Source organism: Diadema antillarum, unplaced genomic scaffold (genome assembly GCF_040938485.1).
Source record: "Diadema antillarum isolate AM-2024a unplaced genomic scaffold, OU_Dant_1.0 scf00000111, whole genome shotgun sequence".
In the NCBI taxonomy this organism is placed as follows: domain Eukaryota; kingdom Metazoa; phylum Echinodermata; class Echinoidea; order Diadematoida; family Diadematidae; genus Diadema; species Diadema antillarum.
Window position 1 is genome coordinate 709,294 of NW_027271000.1, and position 20,456 is coordinate 729,749.

The window sequence follows — 20,456 nt, forward strand, 5'->3', positions numbered from 1 at the left end:
CAAAAAATATGTCAATGAGAAGATCAAAGTTGATATGATTTGATAACACCTCTACAAGTGCTTGTGAGTGAGTACCTACAATAGGAATATGCACACCATTAACTCATACAATGTATGCCATTGATAGAACACCTCACTTGACATTTCTGTCTAGAGGGACTGTCATGCTACTTCAGCGGGGCTTTTCATTCATTTTCCAGATTAAATGTCACAAAATGCCACCTTTCCTTTCATACAAGAAACATGGTTTCATTCCTGAATCAAATCCTGATGCATCTCTCACACCCTCACATACTGTACGTAATTCTGTTTTTTCAAGTGGGTTTGGGAAAAAACACTTCGTATGTACACACACAAAGAAACAAAGCTCTATTCAAGCCCCAATCACACAACACTCCACGTCTAAATCACATACAAAAAGTCATGAAAATCTGGTGGACGTGGTCGTAAGTGGTAATTTTTTGGTCAATTTTGGTTTGGCCGTGCTTTGTACAGGGTATGGCCGTTGGCGGCTGTTCCACTGCTGAAGCACTGCCTAAGCACGGCTAACCACGTATGTACACGGAAAAATCCATTTGTCAGTGATAAGCCGCTAAACACACATTATTTCCCGTGATACCAATGCGTAACACGCGTCAGATGACCGTGCTCTGCCTGTGACAGACCGCTAAACTTTCACGTCTTACTGCGTCTCCCAAAGTTTTAATCACTGCCTGAACACGGACTATCATGTGTGTTTCACATGTGTTGCACGTCTTTACCACGTGTGCCACCCGTGGTTGTCCGTGGAATAAAATTTTGAGCAGTTCAAAAACTTGTTACCATGTCCGACGCCGTTCCGCTTTTCCCCGCGTCCTGCCACGTCTATAAATTGACCGTAGCTCGTCTTAAACTTGACATTCTAAAACGCGAACAACATCGTCTGCTTCACGGGAGACCACTTTTTGACGTGTTTTGGCTGTGATTAAGCCGTAAAGCGCTGTGTGACCGGGCTTTCAAAAGTGATACAGTCAGTACACTGAATCAGTGCGAGCTCTTGAGGCTTTAACAGTTGTAGGTAAGTCAATTAACCTGTTGAGGACAGGCTGATCTTGCTATAACACAGATTTCCCATAGACATTTGCCCGAGTATACTTGGGACTTGTCCTCAAGAGGTTAAGGGCCTATCTCACTAGGAGAGACTTTGCAGTGACTGCCGCCACTGATCAGTCCCCACGACTCTTGCGATTCTACAGACCCAAAAATGGCATGCGCTCTCACCGGAAAAGCGACTCCAGGGTGACGGCTATATGGACATCTCTAAACATGGTGACAGCTTTAATATCTACCCGGAAGTTGTGGGGACATCACCGTGACCTTGCTGCCATGTCTCCGAGACGTCTTCGAGACATCTCCAGTAGGTCGCTGACAGGTCTTTGAAAGGTTGCTGAGATGTTGCAGAGACATCACAGGCAAAATTAGTCTCCCGACAAAGGAGGCTTTATGGAGACATCTCTCAGACCAACTGGAGACTGGAAAAAGTCTCCAAAAAAATGCACATCATATTCGATTCTCTTGAGTTACCTGAGATCAGGGTCATCTCCAGGAGATGTGGAGATGTCGCAGAGACGTCTCTGCTACCCGCAAGACTTGAGTCACTACCACGTTGCTGCTTAACCCATTGAGGACGGGCTGATTTTGCTACAACGCGTATTTCCCATAGACACTTGCCCGAGTATACTCGGGACTCAGCCTCAGCCGGTTAATCTCTGCAGCCAATGAGATATTAAACCACTTTTCTTGTTTTGTTTTAAATTTATTAATTCACCATAAAATCATGCAAAAAAAAGAGTACAGTAAAAGTATGACAAGCAATATACAAACATATAATCAACAGAAGAATTATATGCTTAAAAAATAGAACTACATTATATATGAAAAATTGAAGAAAGCAAGAGAAAAAGAAGCAATGAATATGTACTCAGTTCAGTCTACAAAGACATGGCTGTTCTTCCATGGGGTCCTAACATGAAATTGATATCAGGATAAAAAGATTCCAACTATGAAAATATGTATATAATTGAAAACAGAAAAAAAGTATGTTGACTGAGCTACAAAGAAAATAAACTTATACTATGGAGGGATTATAAAAAATCTGGAGCAAATGATATTAACTTTAATACTAGAAAATGAGGCAGGACTACAAACAACTTTTACATTTGGAGGGAGATTGTTATATTGCACAGCACCCCTATGAGTTCTTTTGCAATATTCTGTTCTACGTTTTGGCAATGCTAAGTTACCGGTTGACCTGAGTGAATAATTAGAATAACAATACTGAAATTGATTTTTTAAATACGGAGGTGCAAAGTCATCATTTCTATCTGAAGTTTGTAAAAGAATCTTCACATTTCTTGCTTTCATTCTTTCAAATATCAGATTTATTGGAATATCGTCCCATTTCAGTGTCTGATGAGTCATATAATGCCAGCGATTGTGGGATGATTTAGGATTACAAACGATCGATGACACTGAGTGAAGTGAATTTCTTCAATCCCACATGACCTTTTGAGTGCTCCCTCCCCTTTTCCATTCCAGACATGGGTCAGATTCTTCTCCATAAAACAGATTGAAAAGTGTATCTCTATCTTTAACTGTGAGGCCGGACATACTATTCGACATGAATTCTGCATTTACTTGTATTTCAATGTGAATGCTTTGGTAGGATCTTGTAGACACATAACGATAACTATCAAATATAATGATATATCATGTATCATATATTATATATCACATTGTGATACGATATACACTCTGTATCGCATATATGTGTAAACCCATGGAACGCAGCTCTGCTGATCAGAGTGTTCCACCCCCAATACATGCACGCCATTACGATTCACCTACGGGTACTACATACAATATGTAGGTATTACTAATGAGTTAGACCAGTCCTGGGCCAACTAAACATGTCTGTAGACAGTTTTTGTGATATTGCAGTAGAGAGGGCTATGGCTAAATCATATCATGCAATGTATTAAGAAATGGCCTGCCAATGGTCCATTGCAGTGTCCACTAGTGGTGGAAATGTATTCTATCATCTGCAGCTTATTACCACCTTGCCAGCACACTATAAGCCAAACTCTTCTGTGATTGATTGATTGATTGATTGATTGATTGATTGATTGATTGATTGATTGATTGATTGATTGATTGATCAATTGATTGATTGGTTGATTGATTGGTCGATTGATTGATTGATTGATTGATTGATCGATCGATTGATTGATTGATTGATTGATTGATTGGTCTTTCGATTGATTGATTGATTGATTGGTCGACTGATTGATTGATTGATTGATTGATTGATTGGTTGGTTGATTGATTGATTGATTGATTGATTGATTGATTGATTGATTGATTGGTCGATCGATTGATTGATTGCAGCCGGCTTAGTCAGACACGGCTGTCAAACAGAAATGGAGAAAAAAGCTGATGTCGCAAGCCGTAAATTTCGACATTCCAGTGGGCGAGTTGACTTCTATCTCGCACAAGCCAATCTTTGGCATGGATATACGATGATCACATGGGTAAGAGCAACTTAAAGCCATAATACAATTTGGATGACAGGTACGTCAGTCCATTCAAGACTGTCTAACAACTATTTAAATGGAGATTAAAAACTTCATACGAAACATTTTAACCCAATGAGAACGAGTCCCGAGTATCGTCGGGCAGGTGTCTACGGGAAATGCCTGTTGTAGCAAATTCAGCCCGTCCTCAACAGGTTAAAAAGTATTAAAGGCCAATGTAATATTCAAAGATCTACCAAAAATGAAACTGAAGCCTTTTAGGTTTTTATAGTATAAACACTTTTTATTGTCATTATTATTGCTATTATTATTATCATTCTGATATTATAATTATTATCATTATTATCATTACTATTATTATTATTATTATTATTATCATTATTATCATTACTATCATTACTATTATTTCATTATTATTATCATCATCATCATTATTATTATTATTATTATTAAGTTCATAAAATTGCAATATAACATACATGTACATGAATAAAAATGTAAGGGAGTGACAAATTTGCCCAGGCTAACAAAATCAGAATTCTGAATTATTGCCAGGAGGCATGTGAGCCCTCAGGTGTCACTCCCGAGCACATCCATTTGTACATGTAATAAAGACATTATTTTGTGTGTGTGACTATAAGAAAAAAAACTGTATTGTTGATCATCATGTTTTCTTTTCTAATTCTAATCTGCACACATTTTCCAAAAGATGCTTTTATTCATGGTGTTGTGGTCACATGTAGATACAGAAGCTTTGATATCTACAGTTGTATATCACACCACTCCCTATGGAAAGACAATATTTTAAAAATGTGATCTGAATAATAAATAGGTCAAAAAAAGAAATCAACTACATATATCTCAATGTAACTTCAAGGCGCTTTATCACATTGTTTTCTTTGTCAATCACGGATGACCGACATCTGATGACCCCAAGCGTATCACCTCACTCGTCTTCAGTGTGACGAGTTTCATATCTCGTTATCATTATTATTAACCCGTTGAGGACGAGTCCCGAGTACACTCGGGCAAGCGTCTATGGGAAATGCGTGTTGTAGCAAAATCAAACCGTCCTCAACGGGTTAATAGTACTAAATCCATTTTCTGCAAGTTTCTGTATAAATATCTATTTTAAAAAAAAATAGCTCCTGATCCAATCTGAAAGGCTTGCCTGGAGTAAGGCTTGCCTGGAGTAAGGCTTGCTTGGCATAGCAAACACTAAAATGTGCAGAGTGGATGCCAAGCACTGAAACATAATTATTTAGTGTAGGGGGGAGGTACATTGTTGTAAATTGTGCAGCTTGTTATCAACACTCTTGGCAAATATCTATAAATTGGACTCAGCTAGTGAGCGAGGCTACACGTTTAATAAATGGCTTGAAAGTTACCAGCAAACTAAATGTTAATGACCCTTTAATATTCCTAATTTCCCATATATTTCTCAAGGTCCTCCGGCAATGTTGATGGCACAACCCTGGGAAATCTACCATCACATTCTTCTGGTGACTAATGGCTTTTGCGAACACCCATTACCTTGTAACAATCAACACAAACATACACAGAATACATTTGCAGCTTGCCAGGCATTCAACACACATTAAATATTTGTTCATCCGGAGCTGCAAATAAAGCAGAAATGAAAGCAATCAACTTAGATGAGTGATCCTGGTGTGGTACAATGTTTAACGTCCCTACCTGTATGACGGCCACTGTACAGCTGTAGACCAAATAAAACAATTGTCTACCCTTAAGTGATCCTGAAGGCTATCAACCCTTTAGCAAATGAAAATTCCGTACATAATGGCCTATTGTTCCCTGAAAGGTACACTAATATTACTCTAACTAACTTCAACAACTTTCTAAATTATACAAAATAGATCACTGTTCACGTTTATTACTGAGACTATATGTTATAACTTATGTTTATTTGAAGGCCTATTGAGACTTTACCATGAGACTTGTGTGTCACAGAAATAATTCTGACATACTTTTGCTGACCTTTGACCTCTTTCAAATTACATAACAATGAATTCTATTCGGAAACAATAAAAATAGTAAAGCATAAAACTATACATAAATGGGAGGGCGGTTTCAGGCAGTTTCAGGAGTAATCTGACGGGTGGTTTCAGGCGGTTCAGTGACTGATGTGTTAAACAACACAAATCTCTCATTTGTAATCATGTTTCTGAAACTCCATTCTAATGATTTTGTTGAACTATGAAACAAACTGTTCATACTCTGGAATGAGCGTCCTCATAATTTGCTGTGTAACTGTTTTGGTACCAGGGACATTGGACAATGTACACAATGATGTAGGGTTCTCAAACACATTAAAACTGTTTTAAATTTGTTTTTCCGTCCTGCTAAATCATCATACAACTCAGTCAACAGAGTTCAACAAGCTTTGTTTTTAATGTGCTAGTTTGCTAACATTTTCACATTTTTTGATATTTTTCCTCAAGGATAAAGCAGCCATTCCATCTACCTACAGTACATGTATATAGGCCTACTCATTACATTACAATACCGGTACCTGAAAAAAAATTGCACACACCGACTGTCGCTAAGTTGGGCAAGCCATTGGATACTTTTCTGACTGTCAGTAATGCCTTTGGTACATGTTGTATGCAAGCATGCATCCCCACACACCCAGTATCAGCATATCAACTGGCCCAGTGAGCTATCCACATAAATGTTAGTCGTTGTCTTTAAGTGCCACGTTTTATCTCGTGGACTTTGAACTCCGAGGACAGCGATGGGTCATCTTTCCGACCGAAAACGGAACCAAGGAGAGGAGGAAATAGCAGGATGTGACAGACTTTGAGCACTGCTTAATGTCAGTCTGTACAGGTGGGAAAAACAACACATGGCATTCAGTCTAAACCTTAAAGGTACTATTCAACAATTGTGAATTCTCATGGTCACACTTTTGGACATTTTACATAGCAGTGACTGAAGTAAAAACAAACCCACAAGACATGTTTTTTTTTAAACAAAATTATCTACTTTTCTTCCATAATTGACTTTGAAAGTCCATGAAACAGTCAGATATGGTCCATCATGTAACATTTCTGCCACAAGAAATTTTAAATTACAGAAAAGAACAGTAGATTGAGGATTCTAAACGCCAACTCCATCTATGCGTACTTTGTCGTCTGTATCATCGCATAGATTCGTACAGTGCATGACTGCAGTATGCTGCATGCATTCAAGCTCAAACAAACTCCACACATGTACCTGGTACTGTGCACAGGCGAGCTGGCTGTTTTCACTCAAGCTAGTGTTTTCACTCCAGCTACACCGGAAGTGGTACTGTATTAAAGCTGTTATTTTCGCGAGGGTTTAGTTTTCGCAAATTTCGCGAATCTCAGTTGGATCGTGAATTTAACAACACACGAAAATGTCTCTATGCGCTAGGGTAATAGCGCATTTACGTTACAGTCGGCGTCAGTTCGCGAAAACAACATCTCGCGAAAATGTCTATGACCTCCTAACTCACAAAAATATCTGTACGCAAAAAAAACAGCGTATACAGTATACCTGACCAAGAGAATAGCCAAAGAAAATGTTGAGCTACCCTCATAGCAATATGCATGCTTCTGGTATCTCTTTTTGCAAATATGAAGCTTTAAAAAAAAGCGAAATAAATTAGAGTTGAAATTTAAAGCTACATGTAAATACTTCAAAACTGAACATCTGTGAGTGCCAAGATACGCCATATTGTAATGGATAGAGGTGCTCAAATATAAATTATTCAACAGATGCCTTGTCAACTGTATGGTGATGTTTATTCATAGATTTCTTTGATAGTGACAGCATGACTGTAGGATGTAAATTGAAATATATTGTTTGTGTGGTCATAAGTTATGATCATGTTCTGTTTATCAGTGTACATTGTATACTATGGAAATTATGAAAAATGGATGAAATGAAATAATATGATTCTCAACATTTTTGTACCACATGCTGTATTTCTTCATGAATGGAATTTGAAAATCATCACAGAGCTCAGCACATTGTGCATATTGTATGCTGAATATTTTGCGAGGTTTTCATTTTGGGGAGTCAGGTGCTATCAATTCGCGAATTTAAAAACACATGAAAATATTAAAGGGATAGTACAGTATTGGTGGAGATGAAAATTGGGCTTTTAAATCTTTGCAAGATACCAAGAAAACACTTATGATATAGTACAGAGCATACCATTTTAAGAGGAATTCAAAGTTTATTGATGAAAATAGGGTTTGGAATGACTGTAACGTCCAAAAACAAAGTAAAACAAAGCCATCATAACAAAGTGTGGGTTCCACACTTTATTAGAATTGCTCTTTTTGGATATCTCAGCCATTTTAAAACCAATTTTCATCAAATCAACGTTGAATTCCTCATAGAATTACATGCTCTTTCATATTTCATAAGAGGTTTTTCATTATCTCACCGAAAAATGTTTGAAACCTGAAATTAGGTCTCAACCAAAACTGTATGATCCCTTTAACTCTGATCCTAACATGAATGTGACATGCACGCACACATTCTCCGTTAAATCCTTTCCTCAACAATCACGATTTTAACCACTCACGAAATTGTCAGGAAGTCCCGATTCACAAAAAAGTGCTACACTGTACATATAGACCAGTGTATGGCGTATGCAGTACACATTGTGTTTGTGATCGGGACTATGGTTATTTTTTTTTTATGCACACTTCAGAATTCTGTAACTCTTTATAATTCTGTTTGATTTTAACATACCCCGACCTGTTCTGTTTGACTTTGCTCTACTAATTGACAATGCAGTATTGCAAACAGGCAAACTCTTCTACCTAGTAGCACCTCAAAAAATGCAACAAAGTCTGTAAAAAAATAAAAATTTGCTTGTTCCCACATTCCCGTATCTACAGTCATATTGCCTATTAAAGTTAAATCTACATAGACAGGAGAAAATCCTTCAAATTGTACACAAATTTGGACTTACATGTATGAATAGAATAGAATAACTTTATGTCCCTCTGGGTATAATTTTTCTTCTACTTTATACCAACAGCCAATTATCCGACTTGTGCGAGGTCAACTTTATTGGTGAGGTTAACCATTTATTTCAATATTGCACACAAAGCAATACGCAAAAAAGTGGCAAAAGAGAGCAGCATACATTGTACAAATTTTTACGGCTGATGTACAAACAGCACAGGTACACCACCTGACAGCAATAAACCCAAGGCTACCTGCAAGTTTATGCATTCACATAAAAATTACTGTGTATCACACACGGAGTACTGTAGCTGTACACATCATTTGTTTAATATAGAGCATTATTGCTTGTATCCCATATCACGCAACAATAAAGAGATTTACTCGGTACATGTAAACAACTACATGTATGGTCACAGCAGCAGGTTTGCTGTCTTTCTGTATATTCACAGTGAATTCATGCTAGGGGCACTGGGCTCCCAAATTTGGTGAGTACTATGAGAAGCGCCCTCTACACTTGGACTTAAAGGGTGACTTTAAAGCCAACGTGAGGACATAGAGAAATTTCCCTTTAACCCTTTCTGTGCCACGAGTGCCGGCTGGGACAGAAAACCCTATACAGTGTACAGAGCATACCCAAAGTCCCTGCAACAGAAAGGGTTAAATGTGCTCATGTACATGTACATATTAAACTCAACAGCTAGAACTTACCAAGTTCAGTTTCATTATAGAATAGCACTTATAGTATTCCTTTATTCTCCCCCCCCCCAAAAAAAAAAAAAAATTACAGTACTGTACAACTAAATGTGAGTTGGATCCTTTCCAAGCATAATGTCAAAATCCCATGGAAGGATCAGTTAGTAACTATATAGACCATAGGAAATACATGTACAGTTTTGTAGGGGATCAACAGATTGACAGTTTACTCCTCATTGACAGTTAGTAGTAGGATATGTATCAATTCAGTTCAATTCAAGTCTATTGCTCCTAAAGGATAGTAAGGGTTAAACCATGGCTGGCGGAACTGTGGGGGGAGGGCCCCCCCCCCCCACACTTTTTGTGCACCATACAAAGGAATACGTTCAAAGGTGTCATCACTTTGCCCCCCCCCCCACTTTTTTTTAACCCAGAAGTACGTAAGTGGCACTAAAAAGAAATAGATAGAGATGTTGAAGTGTGAGCGCAGCAAGGTTATGTTTTTCTACTGAAGACCTTTTCTTTTTCTTTTTTTTTTTTTGCTTGTTACATTGTAGCTGAAGAAACTCGGAAGTAGAAGGGGAGGGATGAGCTGAGGACCTTTTTTTTTTTAAGCTCATGAAACCGGAAGTGGGCCCCCCCCCCCCCCCCCCCTTTAGAAAACGCTCCACCAGCCCTGTAAACAGCCATCAAAATGTTGAGTACCTTGTATCCACAAAGCTATACATTTACAACAACAACAACAACAAATAATGAATTCCATAAAAATTGAAATTATTGAAAGAAAAACAAAAACAAAAACAAAACATTTGGCTGGTCTCGAGAATTAGTTTCTCGCGGGTCTGTTCATTTCACTGATAATTCATTCATTTCGAAACCACGCTATGCATTACAATGAACCATCTGCTCAAAATTCATACAAATGGATGGATTTTTATCAATAAGATTTTCAAATCAATTCCTTGATATCCCCACTGAATACAAAACTCACTTGGAATCCAGCTGCAGGAATTGATGGGTCAGAAAAGCCTTGGGCAAGCTTTCTACAGCCTCTATTTGTCAGAAACAACCACTGTTATACAGTGTAGATCTGAAATGTGTTACCGACCCTTTCAAACAAGAGACTTCTCCGATATTAAATATTATATACAACATAAACAACCTGTACATCCACCATAGCATACAAGGTACGGATAACAGGTGTTTTTATGTATCTGAATGCTTAAAGTACACAAATACGTTGTATCATAAACATTGTACAATGTATTTCAAAAACGATGGTTTGAGAATCATTTTGATTTATGATGCTTATCGTAATCTGAACATTTATTCAAGTCTGAATGCTCTCATACATGTACTATGTCATATATTGAGTTTCAAGCAAGTTTCTTTGAGGCGTTCATTAAAGTTAGCACAAACTACCAGATAGATACTGTAAAAGTGGATATTTTCACGCGACTAATTTTTCGCGCTCGGCAGGGTAAGAAGAGTTTTGCGTGTTTTTAATTCCGTGGTATCAAGACATCAACTACTGGAACATGTACATATGGCAAGCAAAAATATTCACATGCTTTTATTTTCACGCTAGTTTCTGATTGCACGAAATGTGCGAAAATTTCAACACCGCGAAAATTTCCACTTTTACAGTACACTGCATGCAATGATACACAGTGCACAAAGCCCACAAAAGTTTTTTCCTGCCCAAGGGCGACCTCATACATATTCATGAACTTCCAATTTTTTTATACAGTGCTCAAGGTTTGATGCTACCATACAATTAACGTATATTGAGCATACTGTGTCTGGATGATCTCATATCAATCCATGTATAACTAGAGAAGCACTCTGAGAGCGCAGACCTCCGCCAAGCATGCAAATCATTTTCACCACTGATCTTGTTCTTCCGTAGAGATATCAGTGATTTCCACCCATACGTACTGCATTGTGTCATACTAAGAAGAAGAAGAAGATTGTGTGCTGAAAGTTGCCTGATTTCCCAATATAGAAGCCTTTGTTACGTCATAAACCCTCAGCTGCACGGCGCGCCTCACCCCAGCAGAAACTAGAGCACGCACTTTAGTGCACGCAGGCAAACCTCTGATACGCGCAGCCTGAACTCCCAAGTTCATTGACCCTACCTGCCAAAATGTCAAAAATCCTTCATAAATTCCCAAAAAATTCTCGGATCACTGCCAAAAGTTAATCGTTTGGTACTTGTGTCATTCTCAACCTTTCCTGCAAGTTTCATCCCAATCCGTTCACTACTTTTGGAGTTATTTTGCACACGGACAAACGAACTAACGAACTAACGAACAAACCAACGGTCACGAAAATATAACCTCCTCCCTTGGCGGAGGTAACTATGGTGTACTAATCCATATGATGTTTGAAAGTGGCCCAAAACAAATGTAACTGGTGGCTTGAAAGAACACCTTGTTGCATTTCCATTCTTAGAGGCATTAGCTGAATTCTCACGCAGGAGTTGTCTGTTTTTTTGCATTGCAATGCAAAAATACATTTTGTTTGCCACCCTGCAAACATGCTGCACAAGACGAATTATCACTAGATTAAAAAATAAATCAATAATTTGCTACTATTCACACATACTGTCCCAGACATATTATTGTATCAAAGAGTGTAAAAAAAAAAATATTAGAATCAACAGTGACCAGAACATGAACCCAGGCATTCGATTGTATTAACATACTGTGGCGAGTTGCATTAAATGGGATTTTTTTTAAAAAGGACAACAAATTGTCTCTGTGTGCCACTGACATAAAATATGCAGGACAAATGATCATGATCGTTTTAAACAAGATCAAGTACATTGTTAGGAATGATTTTTTTTCACATTGCTATTTGGAGCGCATATGAGTAAACAACTTTTTTGTGTCCATTAACATGAATTATCGAATAATTTCCGCATCACATTGCAAAAAATTGATTTTCAGAAACCATTTATTTTTGGTATGTTTGAATGCGGCTAACAACAAATAAGTGCCCTATCCTTGTAAACTAGTCCAAAATCCAGGCACTACATTTTATTATTTTAAAGCAAAGAGAATATTGCCATTGTGTTGTTGTGGTTCTGGTTTTGTTTGTTTTTGTTGCTGTTGTTTTTGCTGTTTGCATTGTCAGGTGCAAACTTTCATTACACTAATTGAGTATTATATTTAGCTCAGTCTTCCTAAATTGCGCAGGTAAAGTGTGCAAAGTGGCTAGCTAACTTGGCAAAGTGAAGACTACCTCAATTTTTCTGATTCCCTATTAGTGAGAAAAAAACAATGTAAACATGTTTTTCAGCTGAGATTCAAAAGCAAACAAAAAACAGATATCCTCATGTAGATGTCATTTCTATTAGATTCTGTGGCTCAAGACAAAATTGTCTTTTTCTTATGTGGACAAAATATGACTTTTTGCAATATTTCCTTCATACATTACATGATAGTTTAAACTTAATCTACCTTTATTTTGAGCGTCAAATCCCATGCTATGAAAAATTGTTCCTTTTCATTTTCTGTCCTTCTTATGCAGTACAAAGAAGTCTGGATCTATAGACTATGCACTTCTCTCAGAGTGAGCTTTTATACAATCAAAACTATTGTATACCATGGCTTTAAATAACTGCATGTAAGTACATAAAGCAGTCTGACGTAAAGAAAGTGTGAAAGTTACATTGCATTACAACAACGAAAGCTGCCATCGTTTAGAAAGAAAAAGTTTAGAGTGTAATCATTTCAATTGTCCACATGCAAGCACATCCTGTTGTATGTTTAAAACATCCATGGTCTTGAACCAACTAACAGTTACACACGATACCCAAACTATAAATGATCATACAGCTCACAGTACATGTAGTGTACTGACTGTCATAACCATGCTGATAAGTTGCTGAAAGTTGATAATCCTAATACTGATTATAGTAACTATCAAAGGACTTTTACATACTATTATCTTTACTTTTATCGTTATCACTGTCATTATTATATCATTTTGATCAGCATTTTTATCACTATGATTAGTGTTATTACCACCAATGATATAAAAAAAAGAAGTTCTATTTGCAACAAGCAATTTAAGTTTGACAAAGGGTTTACTTACAAACTGTTATAAAGGTGAAGGTAAAAAAAAAAATCAATAGTTCCTATGAGTTTTGATGCTGTACATGTGAAGAGCATCCTATTCCAAGTACAATGTATGTACTGTACCACCCTTTCTTTATTAATCTACATCCATCAGTTGATAGCAATTTATGCACAGATAACATAATCGTGCTCAGCTGCTCACAACTCCAAATAACACTAGAGATTGTAATTTGTCATCACTGACAAATTAAGGTGATCCAATTTTTTTTCATCAATGATTCGAGTCCTGATCGCAATAGGCATGACCATACAAGTTTATCCTGTGTTTAGAGACATTGGCCGTGTGATGTTTGCATTCTCATTTAGCAAAGGGAGTCATATCTGCCATGTTAAGTACCAAATTCTGTATACACTATAACGAAGAAACAGCAACAAGTACATATGACCTTTGACCCACCTTTGCACTCCCAAGATTGCATCTGATGAAATAGTGGTTATTTTGTGAAATGATTCTCGCGACATCGTCTATACGTGTGAAAAATATGGGAAAGATAGGACAGGTATTCACTAAGATACAAGATGAAACATTTATGACCTTTGACCCTAATTTACATACCCAAGATGTTGTCCGGTCTAGTAGTTGTTATTTTATGAAATAATGTACGTGACATGAACTAAACATGTGCAAAATATGGGGATGATAGGGCGTATTTTTCTTGAGTTATTGCAAAGAAAGTTGCAGAAAGAAAGATATATCTCAATACATAGAAGATAAGCTTTAATTTCAACCAAGTTTTTTATCGTAATCCCGACATCGTATGAAAAAACAAAGGGAACACTTACGGTAGCGTAAAGTCTCAGCTACAACATACTAAAATCTGGGAGAAATTCACCGAAGGGTAAGTGAGCTAGTGCTCGATAAAGGCAATCATGTCAATTTTCACATTAAAAAAAAATTCCCTCCCACAGAGATAACAAGTCATAACGAAGATAGAGAAAAAAGTACATATGACCTTTGACCTCACTTTGCAAAGACAAGATGGCATCTGAGCAAAAAGTGGTTATTTTGTGAAATGATTCTTGTAACATGGTCTTTGCGTGTGCAAAATATGGGAAAGATAGGACATGTATTCACTAAGATACAGGGTGAAACACTTATGACCTTTGACCCTAATTTACATACCCAAGATGGTGTCCGATCAAGTAGTTGTTATTTTATGAAATAATTCACGTGACATGAACTAAATATGTGCAAAATATGGAAGTGATAGAGGCCGTTTTTCTTGAGTTATTGCGAAGAAAGTTGCAGAAAGAAAGAAATATCTCAATACATCGAAGATAAGCCTGAATTTCAACCCAATTTTTTGACGTGATTCTGACATCGTATGAAAAAACAAAGGGAACACTTACGGTAGCGTAAAGTCTCAGCTACATAATACTAAAATCTGGGAGAAATTTACCGAAGCTATACATACCTGTAAGTGAGCTAGTGTTCGATAAACATAGTCATGTCAATTTTCATTTCCAGAAAAACTGCACTCCCATAAAGATAACACGTAAACTGGTCAAATTTGACAAGATTACATTCAATCCATTTTTACGAGGTGATACCGTTATCCAATCAAAATTTTGTAACTTTATGTTTGTAAGAACATTAAATAAGCTACATCATACTGAAATCTGGGTGAAAATTGACAAAGGACTAGTGAGATACGCTCGAATGAACTTGAAATTTGATGACATCATTTTGAAAATTTACTTTTTTTTACTTTATTAAGAAATTTGATATCTTTTAATCATTTTGTCAGCATTGCCACCCCATGAAATGACATGTACAACTCATCAGCTTTCAAAATATGTACAGAAAATGGGGGGTCACCATCCATCCTGACGAGTAAAATCGGATTTAAAATTGGCAGTTTTTTGGCATAGTTGCACTGTATATCGCCATTGACGCGCGCGCGGAATTTCAACTTTGACGGGCCCGTATGACGTCATATTGAGTCGGATTGACTTGAAACTTGGAATAAATATTCCTTGACATTTCAGGCATCCGATAAGTGTGAAAAAACGGGAAATTTCTATTGCATATGAGCTGTGCCTGCGTATATGAGCGCGCGCGTACGCGTCGGTCCAATTTTTTCAATTTTTAAAAAAATGCTCCAAATGGTCTGAAACGTGTGCAAAAAAAATTGAGCTCGATTGGAGCATACAAATATTTCAACGCGCGCGTACGCGCACGTTTTAAAGTATTGATGAATTTTGAGAATATGAGTAGAATGCGCTTGACCTGAAATATATGTGACATAAATTTCATTGAAAAACTCTATTCCATTAATGAGATATGATTGAGAATGTGTTTTCATATAATGACGTCATAGTGACGTCAAGGTCGACTGATCACCATGATTTTAGTTCGATTGCCGTCTTTGCGACACGATACATATATGGTATAAGTTTGACATTGAAAGGCAATGCTTTTTCTGAGCTAACCTCTGCACAAATTTTGTCCAGAAACACACAAAGAAAGATTCCGTACAGATACAGAAGGTGATCCGAGAGGATACTCGGATCACCTAATTATTGACAATGTCATACTATCACCTTTCAACAGCCAAGTGCTTTATTGCCTTGCTCAATGTACACATAAAATGTACATAAACCAGCTCTGTAAATACACAGTTAAAGAGGTAGATTATTTGCTTATGATATCCATTATGTGTGCTAATGACACTGTTTAGTGTTGTACGGACTCAAAGCTACAAAGAAGGAAGGGACCAACTGACTGAAATTTGAATTCAGCCCTTGATCTCAACCCTTTGTTTTTCTAATCATAATTCTCGAGAATGTTAATGTTTGTACGCTTGCGCACAACAACTTGAAATGCAACTAAGGAACATGAACTGAATTTCAGGGTTTCATCTTTTAATCTTTCACTGATATTTGTGAATTGACAACTCACAGTAATATGGTTTCCCGCAACAGAAATACAGTGTATATAATACTGTACATGAAGGTGGAAAAACTTAATTTCTTGTTGAATATAGTGATAAATATTAATTTTCAATCCATCACTGCAGTTTAATATCCATCGTGCATTCAACCACTCGTGAAATTGTCTTGCAAACTTTGAATTGCAAAATATAATTCCTTCATAATATATGACATATACTTGTACACTGTACACCAGTTTAATTGCTAGGCTACAGAAGCAGTGAATACAGATTGGATGTACCCATGAATATTCGATACAAGTGTTAGATGTACTTTAAAAAGCATTTGAATTGTATGTCATGATAGATATTCACACAAGCAAGTCAGCAGATTCTGGAGGACAGCTCTAGGGTTAACACTTCTTCTGCCAGGGACTTTGGACAGTGCGTCAAAAGCAAGGGGGCTTTCTGTACCAATCAGCACTAAATGTACACAGAGGGTTAATGGAGTTTATGTTAGAAATTCATGCCATTGTTGATGAATAATCCTGTCAATCATTCATGACTTCACAAAGAGGCCAAACATTCATTATAAATAGATCATCAATCGGTAGATGAGGGATTTCCAACTTTCTGTAGAGAGCTTGTACTTCCTTCCCCCCCCCCACACACACACACACACAAACACTGTCTACTGTAATCAAGTAATTTGCATGATTGATCGATAGTTCAACATGTGAAGTTCAAAGGAGTGTGATGTTGAATTTCTTACTTACAAACAGCCCATGATTATTGCTGTCTTCAAAAAAGCATATTTGGGGGAAAAAAAAACCCGATAATCATCCACTGCATCTGAACAGCTGAACTTGTCATAGGATCTTCAGTGTGTTTGCACTGCACGCCAAGAGCTACATAATGTATAATAACTTCAAGCCTGAGTGTCCTTGAATCAATTTTATTAAGTGTTATGCTTAAACACATACATACATACATACACACACACACACACACACACACAAAATAAAATAAACAAACAAAAACGAATACATTCAGTATACCTCGTGGAGGTGTACTTTTAATTCATGCATGGTTGTTACAATGTTTGGGATACAATTTTGGAAAGACGTGTTATGGATTCTAACTTTGACAGGCCTACATGAAAATACATCTTTGGTCAATTCAAAGCTGATGGGACAACGCTTGCAGATGTCAGTTCCATTATAATGTGCAACATAATCAAATTCATGGCTGTTTGTCGTCCCAGATACCATATTGATTTGCTTCAATTTTACCTGCATCTGTACTGGTGAGGGTACGCACAGCATCAGTAGGCAATGCTTGTGAGTACGTTCAGCAAGCTCCAGGCAAATACACACAGAATTCAGTATTGTTATGAATTTCAAACTTTGTGAAGTACAGTGTACAAATAGGAGGGTACTGTGTATGCACGAAAATTGAATAAATCATCAAAATCAGGTTCAAGCACATCCTTGAACCATTAAGTCACATTGGAAATCATATGCTCCTCCATGTACACATATGAATTTTGGGGAAAGAAAAAAAGACCTGTACAGATTATAAGAAGATAGAAGGGAAATGAGGTGGAGAGATTACGGTAAAAGTGGAAAAACAAGAACCAAGGGAAGAGATATGGAAAGAGAACACAATTATATTAAAGATAAAAGGGACACAAGATGGGGAAGAACTACAGGAAATAGCAGATGGAACACTGAGCAAAAAAAGGAGGAGGAAGAAGCAGGAAAGTAAGAATAAAAAGGAAGGTGTGGACAAATTACAGTAAAGTATGGGAGAGCAGGAGAAAGATAAAGGAAAAGAATGGAGGATGGTGAGGATGTGACGAGCAGGAGGAAGGAGAATATCAAGCAGAAGAGAAGAGGGGATAGAGAGAGAGAGGGGGACAAGGAAGAGGAGACAGTGATAGGAAAGGAAGAAGATGAGGAAGACAATGACAACATTGGCAGGAGGAAGGGAGGGAGAGGGGCAAGGGGGGGGGGTGGGGGAGGGAGGCAGGAGAGGGGGGTGGACCATGGAAGTAGAGGAAGGTTATTGAGAACAGGGGGGAGAAAGAGACCGGTAGAGAGCCTGTAGCAGAAAAAAGAAGATGTGCAGATGGAGAGAGGAGAGAAGATCATGAAGAAGGAGAAGAAGGTTAAGACACCAAGGGCAAACGAAGGAGAAGGAAGGACAAAAGAAGGAGGAAACAAGAAGGGACAAAAGGGGGCAAAGGAACAAAAGGAGGAGCGACAACAAGAGGATGGACAAAAGAAGGAGGGACAAGAGAAGAAAGAGGGACAAAAGAGGGAGGAGAGACAAAATTGGAAGAGAAGGGCAAAAGAGCAAAGGGAGGAGAAAGAGAAGGAGGAGGACAGAAATGAGGCAGAAGAAAAAGTAGAGATGGGGAGACAGGATAGAAGATGAGAAAGAAGAAAGTGAGGAGGAAGAAGAAGAACAGGACAGAGATGCCCAGGACTAGAAAAGGGGGAGGAGCTAGGGATATTTTTAAATGGAAGAAAATGCTAAAGAGTATAGGGAGCGGAAAGCGAGAAGAGGAGATAATCCTCTGTTGGGAATGAGAAGGGCGTTAAGTTATCTCGAACACTATGGGTTTAGTGGCAACTTAACGCCCTTATCATTCTCACCTGACAAAGTACACAATATGCTATTAAAGAACAAGGAGAGGTGAAGGAGGAGAAGAGGTACATGTAAAGGAAAAAAGGAAGAAGAAGAACAAAAAGAAGGGGAGATACATTGTCGTATTGCTGATTATCTTCCTCTGTATGCAGGGAGTTCTCTGGAGTATACGAAGCACAGTTTACTGCACTTAATAGGGAACCACTGGGGATGTTTCCCAGTGAGTGGGATGCTGTGTCTGGATCTCTGTATACAGTCTACAGACTACACAGCATGCACATATGTACACTGTGCATTATCATAGATTCTGGCCAAGGATTTATGCCGTCAAACCTGTCTGTAACTTTAGCTATACACTGTATATGGTTCCATCAAAACACACACACACAAAGAACAGATTTCAACATTCAGAATTAGAAACCGGATTCTTTCAATTTCTATCCAATCAACTTTTGCCATGTGTGCGTATGCGTCTGTAGAACAGGAATTGAACAAGTACCATAACAGCTGATTTGGGTGTTTGTAGTGTGGGTGCATTATTCATACACAAGAGACCGAAAAAAATAATAATAATAAGATCCGAGCATGCAGCCATTCATGTCATATGCAGAAGGGATTATGTTTCGACTACATACATCGCAGACATCTAAAAAGCCATCTAAACTTCCTCTTCTACCTGTTGCATGAAATGCAATAAATGTTTTCACAGGTGCCAGTAGCATCATGTCATTCTGAGGACCAACATGAATACTTTTTAACCCCTTGACATACCCAGAGACTTACATTTTTAGTTTATAAAGCTTTTTCACCAGTATTCGACACACACATAGGATAAGCCTGACCAAGTTGTAGATTAGCAAGCCCACTCGGGTGTAGCAATGTCCCCCAGTCCAACAGGAAACCCATGGTGACACAATAAGGATTACAGGTTTTAAATTCATTAATCTCTCTTTGATGACAATTACTTTACAATTACAGCCACCTGTGAGATGAAAGCACTCAAGCATTATATGTGCCAATCAGTGACAAAAGCACAGTAGGGTTTAAGGCTGTCACATGTACATGAAACAATTGTACTAGAGCAGGTGGATAGAAAGAACTACAATTTTCACCACTTGATAGGTATTGTGGATGCAGGAGTTTTCACTTGAGATGGTCAGAAAGGTATAGTATTGAGAATGATGGCTTATAGGATTGTTCTATAAACCCTTGAAGACTTTATCTCAAGTATGCTTGGGCAGGTACTGTACATGATGGGAAATTTGTGTCACTCTTTTACATAGCAAAATCAGCTTGTTCTACATGGCTTGAAATAATTCAAATTTATGAATGTTTAGTTGTCCCTATTAGAAGAGACTTCTGACATGCTCCTCACTTGCCTATTCTGCATGCAGTTATTAGAAATTTTGCATGCAGTAAAGGTTGCTATATGAGGCCAGCTTTAATATTGGTAAAATTTTGAGGTGCATTAAACTGTTTTATTACTTTCTTACTGAATCAAATCTTGTAGCAACCTTACAGGAAGACAGCATATACGATTATAACACAGT

The 20,456-nt window shown here is 37.7% G+C and overlaps 1 pseudogene; it reads right to left on the bottom strand.

Moving 5' to 3' along the window:
* The window catches only part of LOC139719527 (uncharacterized), a 329,065-nt pseudogene that overhangs the window by 307,544 nt on the left and 1,065 nt on the right, over positions 1-20,456 (bottom strand).